Consider the following 16,210-nt stretch of genomic DNA (forward strand, 5'->3'; position numbering starts at 1 on the left):
GGTACAGTTCTATGGAAAACAGTTCAGTGGTTCCTGAAAAAATTAAAAATATCAGATGACTCAGCAACCCCACTACTGGGTATTTATATGAATCAAATGAAGTCAGTATATTGGAAGAGATAGCTGCACTTCTGTGTTTATTGTGGCACTATTCAAAATAGACAAGATATGCAGTCAAGGTAATTGTCCACCAGATGATGACAAGATAAAGAAAATATAGTCTATATACTCAATGGAATATTCAGCTATAAAGAAGAATGAAATCCTGTCATTTGCAAAAACAGAGGACACTACATTAAGTGAAATAATCCAGATACAGAAACACCAACACTGTATATGATCTCATTAGTGGTACCTAAAAAAGCTGTTGATCTCATAATATAGAGCCGAATAGTGGTTATAGAGATGAGAGAAGATAGAGGGGAGAAGATGATAGGAAGAGACTGGGAAACAAGAACAAAGTTATTGTTAGGAGGAATGAGTTCTGTTATTCTAAAACACAATAGGGTGACTATAACCAACAATATTACCATGTATGTTTCAAAATTATTAGAAAGTAAGAGGATTTTGAATGTTTTCACTCAAAGAAATGATACACATTAAGATGAAGAATATACTAAATATCATGATCTGATGATTATACAATGTGTATATGTATCAAAATATCACACTGTATCCCATATGTGTATACACACACACACACACACACAAATATATATATATATATATATATATATATATATATATAATTTGTGTCTCATTTGAAGCACAATAAACTTTTTAAAAGCCAACATTCTCGATTGTCCACTTCATTATAAATTCTAAAGCTCAACATTTGATCACCACCTCATAACCAGCATTTATTTCCCTAACTCAGATGTGAGCTAATCTGAGACTGAGGAGACGGAATCAAGTCAGAAGGGTCTCCAACACCCAGAGGAGCTCAGCCTTCACTGGACTCACAGGCAGGTTGGCTATGGGTGTGTCCATTTTACAGCTGAGGACACTGAGGCCCTCAGAGGATAAATAAGCAGATGCAGTCAGCACTCTGGGTTGGCAGTATACACACACTGGTCTTCTGTGTCTTATTCTGTGACTCTCTCCTTTCTCACTATAGCACCATGACACTGTAAACATCCAGAGTTTAAGATACCGTCTTCAGAAGACACAGGAATGGCAGAAGAGACAGGGATGGGGAAACAGATGGACCAGAATAGTCTTTCTGGCACAGTCACATTTATGGGGTTAAATTTATTAAGAATCCAATTTTAAAGTTCAAAACAGTGAGAATTGGAGAGAGGGAATGTGAATGGGTGAGGTCCGTGTAGTGAGAAGTCAGGAGAAGCTTTAGGGTAGAGAGAGGCTGAAGTCTTAAGGAAGATGTGGGAAGTACTCTGGGCTGAAAAACAGTTTTAGATTACAAGCTTAAGGGCTGGGGATGTGGCATGGTGGTAGAGAACTTGCCATGCATGCATGAATACCTGGGTTCAATCCCCAGTATCTCAAGAAAAAAAGAATAGTTACAACTTTCATTTCTTTTTTGGTGTATCACAGAAAATGAATAGGATGCCTTATGAAGTAGAGAATCCCCATTATAGAAGCTTATGATTATCTATATCAGTCAGGGATCAACCAGGATAGCAGAAAAAAATCACTAGTAGATCATGAATGCATGTATACATGTTTGTGTATACCAACACATATATGCATACACATATAATTAGGTATGTGTACATATATATATATATATATATACACACACACACAAACACACACACACACACATGCATGCATGCACGTGATCTTCCAGTGATTGATTCTGCTCCTCAAATCAATGAATAAATAATTACATATATATTTAATGATTGTGTGTATTATTTATTTACTAGAGGGATTTGACTTTTTGCAGTTGTGCATGCTGGTTAGGCAGTCCAGGTCTCTTGACTCACATCAGGTACTAGAGTTTGAAGTCTTCTGAGCAGGCCATTAGGAAGGGAAGATGAATATGAATGGAGAGATCAGAAGCAGCCCAGAATGCTTAAGCATGAGCTGAAATCCATGAGAACCAACTGGAATCTTGATTCTCACTGCTTTCCAGATTGCTGATGCTGGTTATCTATATAAGCCAGGATCTCTTGTAAAGGAAGTAAGCATAATTATGTATGTGTGTACAAATGTCCTGTGTGTATACATATACATACATTCAGATATTATCATAAACATATAAACATCTTGGATCTTGAGTATTCCCCAAGGGCCCATAGGTTAAAAGCTTGGTCCCCAGGGTGGTGACATTGGGAGGTGGAACCTATAAGATGTGAAGCCTAGTTGGAGGTCTTAGAGTCACTGGGAACATGACCTAGAAGGGTATTATGGGATGCTGGTCCTTTCCTCCCCTCTTTTGCTGCCTGGCCATGAGGAGAGTGATTTTGCCCCACTATGCTCTCTTCCATGGTGCACTGCCTTGCCATTGGCCCAGTCAGCAGGACTAACTAACTGATTATGGACTGCAACCTCCAAAACTGAGCCAAAGTAAACCTTCTCTCTTCATAAAGTGATTATCTCAGGTATTTTGTTATACTGATGGAAAGTTGATTAGCATGCACATTTATTTACATAAGGAGATAGGGAAGCTGAGAAGAATCCAAGCAAAGGGAAAGCAGTTTCAGATCCAGAGATTGCATCAGGCCAACTAGGTGAGTCTGCAGATCTGCAACAGTAGGTGCGCTGCAGAGGGGCTGTCAAATGCCTTCTATCCTTCAAATCTCTCAAGAATCTCCCTGTGGTCCATCTAACTAGAAGCATACAAGAAAATGAATTCTGGGTAATGTCAATCTAACAAATTGGCATATTAAAAAGCTCCCTCACTCTCTAGGAAAGAATCCCATAGCTGGGAGAGGATTGACTTAGATGCTCTCTGGAGACCTGGCAGAAACTCAGAAACCTGCAGGCCTCTGATTGTTCATCACCTGGGATGCTCTAGGCAGGGGGGGGGGGGTGTCCATGCACCCATAACTCAGCTTCTGTCTGCTTTTGTTCCTGTTTTACTGAGACCAGATATAGTGAAGGAGAATGTCTTCTCAGCTTCTCCCTTCCTTGTTGCCTAAGATCAAAGCATCTACCCTTTGCCTTTGAAGGATTTATAAGAGTGTGCATTATGACAAACAAAAAGAGCAGCTAACATTATAAATTGAGAAGAGTGTTCGAGACTCTTTTATATGCTTTATCTCATTTGATTCTTACAACAATCTGATATGAAAAGTATTATTGCCACCTCAATTTTATTGATGTGAAAATGAAGCTTAAGGAGATGGATTTGCTCAATGTCAGAAACCATTATGGATTAGAGCAGAGATTTGAATCCCTGAACCCAGTTTTAAAAAGTAAATCCATCATCACCACCAAAAATCATAGATGAAGGGAATCTCCCCATGGTTCCACACCCTCTCTAAGCTTTTAGAGTTGATCTTCCTGGTATCTAGAAATTCTTTTTAAGTTGGAGAATGCATAATTCTATGAGAAGAAAGAGAAAAGGTCAGAGGGTAAATAGAGGGACAATAAGAAAATCAAAACAAATAAGGAGGGACATAGGAATCACCCAAGGGGTAAATTAAGAAAGAGGGAAAAAGAAAGGAAGAATAGCAAGGAAAATTTTGCTTGTCTTATTATTATCTTATTATCTTATTATCCAAATGAAAAGGCACCGTGTCTCACTTCTGAGACTGGAACTGAATATAATGATGGATCCATCTAATCAATACAAGAAATAAATAGCCATCAGCTCAGCTGAACGATTTTGAAAGGTCTATGACAAAAACAAATCCTCAAAGACACCAAGGAATGGGGACAGTGGCATTGGTATTAGCAATTATTCAGAATGCATTCTGAGCCTTCTCGGACAGGTCAGATCCTAGACCACCAAACAGTTGGCTTAGGAGGAGCTAATGGGGACAGGAGGGCTTTCCCCTGTGTTCACTTCTAGAAGACAACGAGAGCACAGAACACTTTGAGCATCACTGAGTAGACGAAACTGGTGGCTGAAGTAATATAACAGGCTGAGCATGTGTCTCTCACCTTCTGCAGACTGCCTGCCTTGAAGTCCTTCTCCTCTGGGACAGGGCTGCCCACCCTTGAGGTCCAGTTCAAATGGCATCTTCCCTTTCAGCATGCTGCCACGTTGCTTTTCTGGGCTCATTCATGACAGCTCTGTATATTTAGCTCAGCTCCTGGAGGGAAGGCCTGCATCCTGCATGTTTCCATACTGTCATTAATGACAGGACAAGTGCCTGGGAGACACGCTCAGGTTTGGTGTCACTGCACTTCACCCTGACTCCTTAAGCCTGGAAGGTCTTCCTTTCAAAGGCTTCTCAAAACTCTCTCTTCCTCCATGGACCGCAGTTTATTCTATCATTTTCTCCCTACTCTTGTTTATTTCATCACCATCTCTTCCCAAGAATAGATAAATGACCTTCAAACACCCCTCCACCACTTTCAGTGGTGCATGACATCATTAATGGCACATCTTCAAATGCACTGTGTGTCTCCACTTCAAAGGCCTATGGCTGTTTCTGGATGGAGAAGTGGTAGTCCTTAGAACTGCCCTGGGGATGAAGATCCAGGGTTCCAACCTCCTCCAAGGCCATGCTTCAGGTACAAACCAGAGAGTGGTCTCTCCTTAAAGAAGTTCTCAGAGCAACATTTATTTTTCCTTTGTTGTTGGCTTGGTGATTCACACTTCCTACCTGAATAAACCAACAAAATACTGCCAATGCCTGTTTCCTTGATCCAGGCAGGAACTCTGACCACTGAGCTGCCTCAATGTTTAAAAACCAAGACTTTAATGCAGAACATCCCAATAGACAATGAGGACACCACACGTCTGCATGGTCTGTCCATCTTTCAAAGTTCTTCTGGCCACATTAATCTTTGCAATCACAGAAGACAGATATTATTATTCTGTCATTATAAATGGTCCAACAGAGGTTAGGAGAACTAAGCTGGTATGTGTGTGGTGGGATGGGGAACACAGCTGCTTAGGGTCAGCTCAGAATTAAACTCTGAATTCCTGAATCTAGGTAAGGATCATATCTTGGAAAACTTTTCCTCCATTACTCTGGGTGCTTACTGATTTTTAAACTCTGAAGTCATCACATATCTGTATATTTCCAACCTCTGTCTATAGGCAGAATGCATTAGAGAGATTTATTAGACAGGCAATCTAGAAAAGATGACTGTTTTTGGAAGCTACTGCTCCCCAGTCCTCCTTGGGTAGAAAACCTTAATTTGTCTTCCCAAATTCACTCTACCTTGGAGAATAGTGTTGGATGGAAAAGCAATAATAAAAGACCAAATTCAGTCCAGCTTCAAATGATCAGCCTCTTCTCTCCATTGTGGTAAATTATAGACTTCCCCCAGGTCCAGCAGTTACCTACATGACTGGCAAACTCATCTGAATAACCTGGCCAGCCTAGCAGGGGCGAGGGCTCTCCCACTACAACCCACATTTCTCATTTAACTCCACTCATTAGAGGAGGCTGGGTCACGAGTCAGCTGAACGTGTCAATAAGTCACCAAGGAAATGCAAGAATTGACAGCTGAGAAATCCCAGCCCCCTCTCTCATCCACTGCAGAAACTCTCAGAAAAAAAAAAGGGTTCTCAGCCTCCTCGCCAGGTCACTTAAATGAGTAGTGACATTTGAGTCCCTCAGAGTAATTAATTTCCTCTGTCTCCAATAGTGCCTCATATTTTTAATGAATTTTTACAGGTCTCAGATCTTCCAGCCTCCCAGCTCCCTCTCCAGTCCCTTGTTCCCTGAGGTCCCATAACAAATCGCTCCCACTCATATTTGCCTTGCAAACTCACATAAACTGGAAATGATAAATATATTATCTGGGCTTTTTAACGGACCATTGTTTAATTTTCTATGCTTGTCTGGCTGGGGAAGAGATGAATATTACCTTGTGGAGAATAAGATTTCTATTCCATTTAAGGGGGGGGGGGTTAGGGGAAATCTATGACAGAAAAGCAACACTCTGTTCATCCTAATAGGCAGTGCTGCTAATTAAAAGTGTTGGAAGAGACATCCATCCACCAGTATGTGATTCATTCAGTATTATCCCCAGTAAACAAGAAATAGATATTGGAATGAATGTTTCTAATTTGTCAAAAGAATAGTCGTTTTCAATTGTGCCTCCCTGGCTGCTGTTCGAAGTATATAATTCAGTGTTGCCATCATTTAAAAGTTTAGGACCTCAGAATAATAGTACTTGTCCCTTAAGCTCATAAATCTCCAAGTCTGTTTCTTATGCAAAAACATCTATCTTTACTTTATTTTTCACAATTGAGAATGGTTTCTTTTGTTGGTAAATATATTGAGATGGAAGCAATTGAGAAAAGAGAGCTAACATAGTTGGTTTTAAAATCAAATCAATGAGAGATGATGTATTTAAAGAGGCTAAAATCGAGGCAGGAAAACTTGAGGATCCTAAAGACAATAACTAGGTACTTCTAGAAAAGTAGAAAGAGAATCAATATTATTTCTCCAACAACAACACAAAGTGGACCAGAGAAAAGCCACCTTCTGCAATAATTCTCAAAGTCTCCATGAACCCTCTAACATGTTTCAAGAAACCGACACAAAGCACAAAATCCATCGCTTCACAAAGACCAGAGATATTGGTGAGCTATTTTCCCAAAAAGAAAGAGTTTCGTTGCGTCAGCCAGATTCAGCCAGACTCAAATCTTTACCTTTATGTTGTGCAAAACAGTTGTTCAATCATGAAGACGTGGAGCCAGGATTCGCCACCATGTCTGATTGATTGCTGAAAACAAATAAAAAATGATATTAATAAAAGGAAAACATTAATTGTTTCATGGTCTTGTTTTTCTACTCTTTTTCATCCAAGAAATACATAGCTTCCTCCCCTATACCAGGCCCTGGGAATATAGAAATGGATAAAATGAAAACACCTCCTACCAAAATACCAACCAACCAAACAACAACAAAACAAGTACAGCCCACTGTGTTAGGCAAGAGGTAGTCACAGAATGCCTCTTTAGAGGGAGTCAGGATGTGTGTGTGTGTGTGTGTGTGTCTTTCCGAGACAAATGTATAAACACATCTACACATACATGGAAGAACATAAGAATTCTTAAAGTGCTTCCTCACATTTGTCATTCTTCTGACTCTTTGAAGGGCTTGAGCTCTTGCCTCAAGATCAGTAAAGAAGTGGGCACTGGAGAAAATGTCAAGAGTCTTACAAGTGATCCTATTCTTTAGTCTGAAATTCACCCTCTGGATTTCTTAAGGAAGCAATCACGAATGCAGGCCAATATTTATACACAGATTCATCATATTGTTATTTGTAAGAAGGAAGGAACCAATAAAAGGATGACATAGTGAATGTTAGTATTTCTGCATAGAACAGTATTATGCACTTAAAAAATAATTGAAAAGTTTGCAAGATATAAGGAATATATTTTATACAAGAAGATTATTGATAAAGCTCAAACTCATCCATGTAAGAATCAGTCTTAAAAAATAAAAGTGGTTATCTTTTTAGTATGATTATAGGCTGTTCTTCTGTTTTTTTATACATTCCAAAAATTCTACAAAGATCATGCAATTTTTTTCCAGATAGAAATAAATAGAAGCACCAACCTCAATATCATAATTTCTGGGCCACTACCTCCACACCCCCTATGGAGCTGGGGATGCCCTGTTCTAGGATTCCCCAGTCACACTCCATTCTCAAGGCAACACTACACTGGAAATGCACATTTCCACCCCTTCCTCCCTCTAGTTGGGAGCTCCTCTGATGAAGTTGTCATCCCTTATTAACCTTGGCCTCCCATGAACCTAACACTGATACTGGCATGCAGCTGTCACTCAATCAATGCTTGCTGCATAAAGGAAGAAACAAGTGAGTAAATGAATACAGGAAGAACTTTTAATCAATGGGACTGACTAAAACTGCATTACGAAAATTGTTCATTCAAAATAATCATGGAGTATTACACAATGGAGTATTACTCTGCATTAAAAAATGACAAAATCATAGAATTTGCAGGGAAATGGATGGCATTAGAGCAGATTATGCTAAGTGAAGCTAGCCAATCCCTAAAAAAACAAATGCCAAATGTCTTCTTTGATATAAGGAGAGTAACTAAGAACAGAGTAGGGACAAAGAGCATGAGAAGAAGATTAAAATTAAACAGGGATGAGAGGTGGGAGGGAAAGGGAGAGAGAAGGGAAATTGCATGGAAATGGAAGGAGACCCTCAGGGTTATACAAAATTACATACAAGAGGAAGTGAGGGGAAAGGGAAAAATAATACAAGGGGGAGAAATGAATGACAGTAGAGGGGGTAGAAAGAGAAGAGGGGAGGGGAGGGGAGGGGGGATAGTAGAGGATAGGAAAGGCAGCAGAATACAACAGACACTAGTACGGCAACATGTAAATCAATGGATGTGTAACTGATATGATTCTGCAATCTGTATACGGGGTAAAAATGAGAGTTCATAACCCACTTGAATCAAAGTGTGAAATATGATATATCAAGAACTATGTAATGTTTTGAACAACCAACAATAAAAAATTTTTTTAAAAAAGAAAAGTACATTCTGAAAAGAAAAAAAATAATCATGGATAATACAAAGTTAAGTTCCATGTGGATTCACAGAAGATAAAAGAAGATGGAAATCAGAAAGGTAGCAATTTTTCAGAGGAGACAAGTAAAAATGAGGAGAAAAAAGAGCATATAGTTTTGGGTTTTTTTTGTGCAAAACCTCAACATAATAGAATATCACAGCCTAGTGATCTTCCAATGTATTCCTAGATCAAGTATCTGGGCAGGAATATTTATCTAGTAACATCCCATTACAACAACTCAGTTATTTTACATGTTTGCTGTTACATATACATAAACTAGATCTTGTTATGAGTTTTAATCAGCAATGGCTGGCCGACTCCCTCTTTAAGGAAAAAAAAAAAAGCTACAGGATAGATTATTGCAGTATTTTATAGAAATTCAATTTAGTCTACTCATAAAACTAGTGAAATATAACCAGGATATTCATCTACAGTTATATTTCTCTAGAATAAGATGTGGTTTTAAGAGTTGGGTAATCTTGGGCAAGTTATTTGACTTCTATAATGCTCAGTTTTATTATATTAAAATGGAAAAACAATAGGGTTATTGTAAAAACCACATAGCATAATAGAAAGCATGACATTGAAAACCAGTGTCAAGTTATTTACATCAAGACCAGGCCAGTTAAAATATATAATGGTTTTCCTTCTTAACGTGCCCAGAAATATGATAAGCACTGTACAAATTTTATCTCCTTTCATTGTCACAATACTTGATGTAAGGGGGTCCTTATTTTCTACTTTATAATCTTTTTTTTAATTTCTGGAAGATTCGTAATATTTTTTCTATTTCATTTCTGATTTTAGTCAGATCTTCTTTCTTCCATCAACTTAGCTAAAAGTTTGTAAATTTTGTTAATCTCTGAAGAATCATCCATTTTGTTGATTTTCTCTCTCTTTTTTTCCTCCCAATTCTCTATTTTGTTTATGTGTCCACTTTATTTTTTAATTATTTTTATATTTTTTTTAGTTGTAGGTGAACATAATACCTTTATTTTATTTGTTTATTTTTATGTAGTGCTGGGGGACGAACCAGTGTCTCATGCATGCTAGGCAAGCACGCTACCACTGAGCCAGAACCCCAGCCCCTGTGTGTCCACTTTAAAGATGAGGAAACCAATGCCCAACTTTGAAATCTTAGTGTTTGAGCCAAGATCCAAGCCCAGCATGTTTGATCCAAGATCCAAGCCTCATCTCATCATCTGTTAGGAAGAGGAGGCTCCAGATCTGCGGCTGCGCCTAGCCGCTGGCTCCCAGCACAGAGCAGCTCCCATCACACTGTCTTTGCCATGCTATGGTTTGAACTTTATTCCCTCACAGTCACACTTAAGTACTCTCCTATGTATTTTCTTATTAAATATTTCAAGCATGAAGTTGAATATAGACATAATTATATCAAAAACCTATGTGCTGCCACCCAGTCAGCCCAGATTTGATCATTCTGCCTTATTTGCTTCAGTCTTTTCTTTTTAAAATAAAACACTGTAGATATAAGCAAAGTCAACCATGAATTCCTTCTCAATACCACAAAGATAATGACACTTCTAAATTTTCATGCATGTTTTTCTGCTTCTAATACATCTTTGTATCCATAAACAATATAGACCACTGTCTTGAATTCTATAAAATTTGTTTAAATGGCATGTCAGTTGTAGGCATCCATTTGAAGCCTGTGTTTGCTTTGCCCAAAGATTTGCCACTTAGATAAAATCAACTTTAATTCTTTTAACATTTAGATAGTATTTAATCATGCATTTATATTTGGCTCATTCATCCATATTGATGGACATTTGGGTGTTTTCCATATTGTGCTAATACAAATAATGCTGCAAAGGACATTTCATACTCCTTAGGTACATATGTGTGCAATTTGTCTGTGGACTTGATGGACCATAAAGTGCATGCCTCTTCAAAATTATTAGCTATTGCTAGTTACTCCATAAATCAATGGTAGCATTTAGACTAAGTCGGTATTAATTCACATAATTATGAGCATTTGGTATTGTCAGACTTTAAATTCTTCTCATCTGATGGATATAAAATATCTTATTGTATTTTAGTATGTACTTATTTAACTACTAGTAAGAATTAATACTCTTCTATAATTTTAGAGGCCATTTAGGTTTTCTCTTCTGTGGTTTGTTTTTTCTTCTGCCCATTTTTCTATGAAGTTGTTATAGGACACAGGCAAAACTGAATGATTAGATAATGAAATACCTAGTATATCAGAGGGTGCTACGGAAAGCCAGAAGCAAGGAAGGGAAATGAAGGGTACTGGGGGTGGGAGAGAATTCAATTTTAAACAGTGTAGTCAAGGAAACCAGAAAAGTGGTGTTTAGCAAGGTTATAGCATCAATGGGAGCAAGAGTTATGGCAAGAGCACTCTAGATAGGGGAACAGCAAAATGGTAAACTGGTATTTGACCAATACATGTGGGGGTACATAGGAGTTTGTTATAATTATATACTATCTTTACTTGTATGCTTTGGATATTAACTCCTTCATAGTTACCTATGTTATAAATATTTTTCCTAGTCCAAACTCTATTTACTTTGTTTATAGAAACATATAAACATTTTTAAATTTTAATGTAATAACATATATTTGTCTTTAAGGTAGGTGGGGTTTGTTTGTTTTAGACTACGAATCCTTTCCTACCCCTGAGTAATAAGGATCTATATAGAGATGTATATTGCCTTCTAAAGTTTTTAAGATATGCCTTTCAGAATTAATCCATTTGGAATTAATATTCTTTGTATGACATAAGGTGAGTATTCAGTCATTTTCCTGTATAGCTATACATGATCACACAGTATTATTTAGTTCTTAGTTTCATCTTTTCAATTTGCTCCCCAAATTGGCATGTTGAAAACCTATACACACACACACAAACACACACACACACACATACACTCTATTTTGGGGCTCTACATTTTATTCCACTGATCTTGTTTTCTGTTCCTGTACAAATGCCCACAATACCTTAATTACTATAATTTTATCCTTAGTTTTTACAACTAGTAGGGCATATCCATCCATCTGTCCATCCATCCATCCTTGTATCCACCTGTTCATTACTCATTCATAAGTACTTGTTGAGCACCTAACTCTGCTAAACACTTCCTCAATCATTGGGATTTAATAATAACCTAAACAGATATCCCTGCCCTCTTAGAGATTACATTCTAGGGGATGAGAATAAACACTAAGCAAATAAGTAATTTAGTGTAGATTATTTCAGCTGGTAATAAGTTTCATGGAAAAATGTTAAGCAGGGAAAGGAAATCTGGCTCATGTAGGTTTATGATATAGGACACAAACTAAAATTTGAACGTGACAGAAACACAAGCTAGAGATTTAGAATTTGAAGAAAAATTAAAAATGTTCATTCTAGGTGGACATGGTAACCCACATCTATAATCCCAGCAGCTCAGGAGGTTGAGGCTAGAGGATGGTGAGTTCCAAGTCAGCCTCAGCAGTTTAGCAAGGCCTTAAGAAACATGGTAAGACCCTGTCTCCAAATAAAAATATAAAGAAAAGGGCTGGGGATGTGACTCAGTGGTTGAAGCACCCCATGGTTCAATCCTGGGTACCAAAAAAAAAATCATCCTTGTAAGAGTTTACATCTTTTGGTGAAGGGCCACTACTCCTGTGAGGTAAAAAGTACAACTTATCCTCTCCAGGAGACATGAAAGTCTACTTGCTCCCCCAGTTGGCATGTTGAAAACCTAACCCTCAATATGATAGCATTACAAGGTGGGGCATCTGGGAACACTTTAGGTCACGAGGAATGGGATTAGTGCTTTTATAAAAGAAGAGCCACAGAGCTCTCTTGCCCTCTTTCTGCCATGTGAGAAAGCAGCTGCCTGCAACCCAAAAGAGCACCCCACCATGAGTCCATACTGCTGCTGTCTTGGTCTAGGATTTCCAACCTCCAGAAACATGAGAAGTGTTTGCTGCTTGACTCGCCCACTCTCTGTAACTCTGTTCCAGCAGCCCAAACCGACACGATTTCAGTCATAGAGGAGAGTTCTGAACACACGCATGCTCTGTCTGGTCCTTTCTTGTGGCCTTTCTCATGCTGCAGGTCTTACAATGAAATTTGTTAGCGGAGAACATCTTAAAGCTGAATAAAAAGCTCCTGCTTCTGGTGGTCTAAGAAGCAGCCCTGCATTCTCTGAAAGAGCTTCCCAAAATACAGGTGTTTTGCAAGCTGTCCTTGGGTCTCACATGGTAAAATTTAATAAGCACTGTCCTTGCTAGCTACCCAAATCAAAGGATAATTTCTTCTTTTAGAATTTGTTTTACCCCAGTTTTCACATCTTTGGTTTAAAAAAAAAGAAATTCATCCTTGTAATAGTTTATAACTTTTGGTGAAGGGCCATTACCCTTGTGGAGGTAAAAAGTGCAACTTATCCTGCCCAGGAGATATGAAAGTCTACTTGCTCCCCAAATTGGCATGTTGGAAACCTAACCCTCAATGCTACTGGTGATAGCATTATCACTGATAGTCTAGATAAGAATTTAGTATATGGACTTTGCCTGGCTCTGGGCACATTATTTTCCCCCTCTGAGCTTCAGTTTCCTTACTGAAGAGGGTATTAAGTTGTCAGCTTGTTGTAGCATTAAGTACCATATTGATAGGCATGGGAAAAAATGGCAGGCTGTACAATTAGGCTTATTACATGAATAATTCTAGATATTTGACAAAGACCTCTAAGACATGATACTGGCACCTGCCTATGTCTACAACCATAGCTTTGGTGGAGCCTGTTCCAGTCTGAACAATAAACAGGGTCCAGTTCTGGCTCCAACACTTTATCATTGTCAACACACAGGGGCTGCCTCTGTCCCAGTGAGAGCTACCACAGGCAAACAGCATCAACATGCTAGGGTTATTTTATTCTCAGATCCCCCAAATCTCTACAGCTGGTTGGATGAATTAGTAGAGCTGAGATGTACACTAATTATATCCAGGGTTTACAAATTTGCATATGTCCAACCATAGCAAAGTGATAAGCAGCCAAACCCAAGCACAACATGGGAGTGGCCTTGGGCAGAGTATGAGGCCCATAGCTGAGGTGCAGAGCTCTCCTCAGCTTTCATAGCTTCTACTGCAAAGAGCCCCAACCTTCCTCTCTGCTAATGCTCCAGCCACTCTCTGACTGGACACTTGCAAAATTATCCACCAAAGACCTTCATCCTGGATCTAATCTACAGTGACAATTTAGCAGCAGTCAGGACACTGACAGCCTTCATGTCTATAAGGTAGCAGTGGGTAGGCAGAGGTATTACCAAGAAGTTAGAATACTGCAATCTTTTATTCCTACCCCATTCAAATATGTTCATGTGTGTGGTGTGCATTAATACAAAGAAAGTTTTGGTCAAAAGAAAGTAAATGCTTTTATGTTAGATTCTTTTTTATTATGTTAAACCTCTAAAGAATATAAATGATTAGAAAAGGTTATCTCTAGTTGGATTCTGATTATAGTAAAGGTAGCAAATAAATATAATACAGTTTGTATTTGACTTCTAGTACCGTTGATATACTGATTCACCTATTTATTTAGCCATCTATCCATCATCTAACGAATGTTTATTGAGCCCTTCTTATAGACACAGGTCTAAACCCTGATAATAATGGTATTTACAGTAAAATGAGGACAGAGTAAACAATGGCAAGGACAATGCTCAGTACTGGCCATTAGGAGAGCTCATAGGGAGCCACCTTGGAGGGCAGTTCAGGTTCTTCAAAGCAAACTTCTAAAAAAGCAAATAAACACAACTGTGGCACAATAGCCCTATTCATTCCCAGGGCTGGGTTTCCTGGCATTTTGCCCACTCTGGCTCTTGCACCTTGCAGTGTCCAGTGTCTGCTGCCTTTATATTAATCTTCATGAACTTCTTGTTTGCTCTCCTTCTGAGACTATGGCCCTCTTAGGCTGTGACTTCCAATGCTTCAACACACCCAGGGTCCCTCACTCTCCAGAAATTCTCATTCCAACTACCTCGTGCTGTTGTCTGAAAGCCCAGGTCTCACCCTTGTAAGCCACAAGGAGCTGCCTGTCTGTTGAATGCATTCTGGGGAGGCTCCTGGGTGAAAATTCTTTTGGCCCATGACCTGACATCTCCCAATGCCCCCTGGAGGCACAAGTCTCCAGTACAGGGCTGGCTGTCATGTGTGTCTGATGGCTAAAATTAAGGGCAGTAGGGCAGAAAGCGGATCTGCTGACACCACAGTTAGACAAGCTAGCACTGAGGCTATAAAACACCCTTGGCAGAGCACACCAGTAAATTGTCCCACTAATTAGTTTATTATTTCATTTGAGAGATCAAATACATAAATAAAATTAATAAACCCTGCAAAATAAGTGCAGCCCTGGAAATAAAAGTATTTCTCAGGTCATTGCCTTAAACACAGATATTACATGCTAGAATAATGTTAACACAAGAAAAGCAAATCATGCTGCCTTACAGACTGGAACATACCAGCAGCAGGGGAAGATGGGGGGATGATGGGCCTAGGGATGGGTCAGAGAATGTGGTGGGTGTTCTCTACTTTGTCTTTCCTTGCTGTGTGATCCTGAACAAGTCATTTTCTTCCCCAAGCCCCATCAATGTGCTTCTTTAATTGTGAGTAAAATAAGGTGGTTGGACTATTTCAAAGGTTTGCTCCAACTATGCAATTTCATGATTATGGGAACCAAATGAAAATCAAAGCTGGATTATTATAAACTCAGTCAATAAACAATGAATAATGAAAATGAAATGAAATCTGAGAAGTCATTATACTATTCTGACATGGGTATAAGAACTCGGAGAGATCTCAGATAACATCTAACCCAACACCCACCTTTAAAATGAAGAGGAAAAGGGGCAGATCTTTTAAGACTCATTCAGGGTTTCTTACATACCAAGGTTATGCTAAGGTTATTCACATATCGACCCCAAGAAAAAACTGAGAGAACAAATTAAAATATGGCCAAATCCACACAGAGAACAGCAAAACTAGATTTTCTACTTCCTAGTCAAATGTTTTCTAACCAAACTGTGATAGTCCAGGCTTGTCATTGGGATCCCAGTTGCAGCTCTCTGGACTCTCAGGAGGTACCAGGGGCAGTGGTTCCTGAGTCTTGCCCTGTTCACACAGGTGCAGATGGCAATTGGGGTGGAAATAGAGAAACCAGCTCAGATGATTGTTCCCAGGTATCAAAGAACATGTTATGTGACACTTCCCTTTAGCACCAGGTCACTTGCTTCCCAGGGATTTGCAGGACTGACTTCTGACAGAGCACAGCTAAGTGCCTGCTTCCCCTATTGCTCTAGACTGAAGGACATCTTCTCTCTCAGCATTCAGTGACTGACAGCAAGGGCCGGGTGCCTAAAAGCCTGGTCTCCTGGTTACAACTTGTCACAGCTCTGTAATCCCCCCTGAGCTTCAGAGCTTCCTGTGGCCTCTGTTGTCACTGCATTGCTCTTCAGCTGCTCCTCTGACTTTTCCTGATTCCTTCACTCCTCAGTGAACTTCCTACAAGTAAATGTGTCCCAACGTCAGCTTC

At 39.1% G+C, this 16,210-nt stretch overlaps 1 protein-coding gene across 2 annotated transcripts in view; it reads right to left on the reverse strand.

Annotated features, from left to right (window-relative positions):
- Positions 1 to 16,210, reverse strand: part of Dab1 (DAB adaptor protein 1) — a 1,164,537-nt gene that overhangs the window by 623,747 nt on the left and 524,580 nt on the right. For both annotated transcript variants that reach the window (XM_058581502.1, XM_058581503.1), the window contains exon 3: positions 6,749 to 6,822. The gene's annotated coding sequence lies outside the window, so the exon portion shown is untranslated. The remainder of the gene's footprint in view (positions 1 to 6,748; positions 6,823 to 16,210) is intronic.

Source organism: Marmota monax, unplaced genomic scaffold (genome assembly GCF_021218885.2).
Source record: "Marmota monax isolate L192 unplaced genomic scaffold, Marmota_monax_Labrador192_F-V1.1 WCK01_AAM20220418_F8-fsc00023, whole genome shotgun sequence".
NCBI classification, from domain to species: Eukaryota; Metazoa; Chordata; class Mammalia; order Rodentia; family Sciuridae; genus Marmota; species Marmota monax.